General features: G+C 32.8%; 1 pseudogene; it reads left to right on the forward strand.

Annotated features, from left to right (window-relative positions):
- The first annotated feature begins 205 nt into the window (after nt 1-205).
- On the forward strand, nt 206-463 carry LOC126017225 (uncharacterized; annotated as a pseudogene).
- Nucleotides 464-3,182: the final 2,719 nt, after the last annotated feature.

Below are 3,182 nucleotides of genomic sequence, written 5' to 3' on the forward strand. Positions count from 1 at the left end.
TGAAAGTTTCTTCAATTGTTAAAGCTAGAGTTTCCATATGAATTAGCAATTTTAATCCTTGATATCTAAGTGAAAGTATATAGCCACACAAAGATTGGTCCATGAATGTTTTTCTTAGGATTATTTATAATAGCAAAAATGTGGAGACAATCCAAGTATGCATCAAGTGATACTGAACAAATAGGAACATTCTAACACCCACTAAATTTTGCAATTAAAACCGGTGGATTTTTAGAGCACACCAAACATGCAGAAAGCATTTTTCAGAGCAAGCTGAGGCATGACTGCCCAGGCTCAAGCCATTCATATGCAATGTTTCTCTATAACTCCTAGACACTGGTGTCTTGGATATAGCATTGGGGCAGCATCATAATGTATCAGTAACAATAAAAGAAGTGCTGCAGTTGGGATATTATTTAACAGATAAAGTAATTTCTGTTGGACAATAAATACTGCTACAAATCAGAAACACAGAAGCAAATAGGAGCTGTTGAAGTCTATAATTAAAATAGACGTTAATACAGTGTTTAAGAATGTAGATTTCATTTTATAAGCAATGGTAAATCTCGTAAGGTGTGTAAATGAGAAATGATGGAAAATGTTTCCAATAGTTATGAATTACTCAAATGTTACAGCTACTAACCTCTTCAAATAAACTCACATCCTACAGTGGTTATAGCAGACATGTGTAGTCTTGCATATCTGAGACTCTGGGTTAGATACTAACATCACATGTCCCTCTTCCCCCACCTCTTGACAGTTCAGAGAATCCCCCACTACAAGGCAGCAGTGCCGGGTAGGATCCCTCACCTCCTCAACAAGTAAGAGCTCTAATGCTACATTGAGAGACTGCCTTATTTTTTTGTCCTGTAACAGCAATAACTTTAATTTTTTTGGTATGAATTATTTGTCAGGATCTTCACCAGCCATTTCAGACCGAGTCTTACCAATATCACTGTGATAATATGTCCTTAGTTCATTTTTGCGAAAGAACTGTAAGATAGAGCTTGGTCTTGGTGACAGAACTAGATAGTAACTAAGTAATTATTCCTCTAGCTGGTCTGATATCAAAACTTTTAAGTTTTTTATAGATTCTAAGATACCTTGAAATGGAATTTTATTATTTATTTTTCCCCTATCCTATTCTTTGTCATTTGCCTAACTAGATTACCAGACCACAGCTTGCATTCCCTGTCCTTAAATTGTGTTAGAAGTTACTCCATAGACTCCTTAGATTATATTGTCTCCAAGAGGAGGCAGGTTGGATGGTACTAGAGAGGTCCAAGAAGTGGCGAATTGGTTGGTCGAGGAAGCAAGGAACATGAGACACCACTGGTGGAGAGTTGACACTGGTGATGATGGGATTGGTTCTAGAGCATTATATGTCTAAAAGTCTACTATCAATAACTTTGCAAATCACACTTCTTTTAATAATTAAAAATCTAAAAGATTATTTGGTGTCAGATTATTGCATTGTATTTTATTTCTGTCTTTGTCCTCCAGAAAAATAAAAGGTAAAGACTAACTCCTTTGCCTTTGTAATTTAGCACTTACCACTACACTGAGTAATATGGCTGTTCAGCATATATAACTGAATTACTTGTTAAATCAATGAGAAAATTAATAAAATTAATCATTAATAATTTATTATGGCAGAACATAAGTATAACCATAAAATATGTCACCAAATTATATAAGCATTTGTTATACCCAAATCTTTAGCCAATGGTCAGAAATGCAAGAATAGTTATGCCTAATCATTTTTCTGGAATTACAAGACAGTCCTCAAAAATAGGCATATATTTGATCAAGATAGTTATTATTTTAAGTTATTTTTTATAATATCAATGGCAGTCAGAAACTTGCTGTAGCACAGTGAACAAGGCATGACAAGTATAAGATGCCTTAATATTGTATGCTTAATTTTGATATATTCTTTTACTATTGCTCGTTTAATGTAAACATTTAATTTGAACCTTTTAAAAAAGTTTCTATATATTCAAAGTTCTTATAAAGTAGCAAAGATGAAATACTTCCTGATATCTCCAGAATATGTTAAAATGACCCCAGCAACATCCTTGCTAAAACTTAAGTTGTTGGAATAAAATAAATGTTTTCTTATTTGCATAAAGATATGAAGTAACATCAAAATAACTGGAGACAGAAAACCTTTAATATTCAAGTATAATCATTCATTTCTTTCATGTCATACTGATTTTCTTCCCTTGAAATAAATGTGGTCTGACATATTGATTATTCATTCTTTGCCATGGGTGGGGGAGCAACTTCTATATTGATTTAATGGTCTGGTTTAGGGGGAGTTTGTTTATATAGATGTCATGTGAGGCTTAGAAACATAGTGGTTCAAATAATACAACTCCACTAAGCTGAGCACCACTGTACTATGCCAACTGCACTTTCAATGGGAATAAACATGTCACTCAGGGTTTACTCTACAAGCTTTCACCCTCCAGATTTTTCTCTTTAAGGCCATATGATATTGAAGCCAATAGTCAAATGCTCCTACTTGAGATGCCTACCTCTACAATGGCTGTTGGAACCTCTAATTAACTTTATTTAATATACATTTTATACATCATAAAGTTCATGTGTTTACAACTTAATGATTTTTATAAAGTTAACTGAGTTGTGTAGGCACCACCATAATTTGTCATTTGTACATTATATCATTCTAATAAGATTTCTTGTGCCATTTATGATTCATCTCCCTTCCCACACTCAGCCCCCAGTTACCACTAGTTTCCTTTATGTTTTCATGAAAGAACCTTTTTGTGCATTTCATTAAAATGAAATAATACAATATGTGCTCTTTTTTGTCCGCTTTCTATCAATTAAGTCTTAAGGCTCATCCATATTATAGTTCTTATCAAAAATTTACCCCATTTTATTGATCAAATTATATTACTTATATGGATTGCTCTATATTATTTTGTGAATATTTGGGGTATTTATACTTCTGGCAACTTTGAATAATACTGTCCTATATATTTTTGTACAGGCTCTATTGTGATGTATTTTTTTTACTTCTCTTGTGTGTATAGCTAGAAATGGAATCGCTGACTTCATATAGTAATATTCAACTTAATATTTTGAGGTTTATCTATTTTATAAGTGGTTGCACTATTTTATATCCTATTAATAATTTAAGAGCATTTTCACTC

This window comes from Suncus etruscus, chromosome 8 (assembly GCF_024139225.1).
Source record: "Suncus etruscus isolate mSunEtr1 chromosome 8, mSunEtr1.pri.cur, whole genome shotgun sequence".
Classification (NCBI taxonomy): Eukaryota; Metazoa; Chordata; class Mammalia; order Eulipotyphla; family Soricidae; genus Suncus; species Suncus etruscus.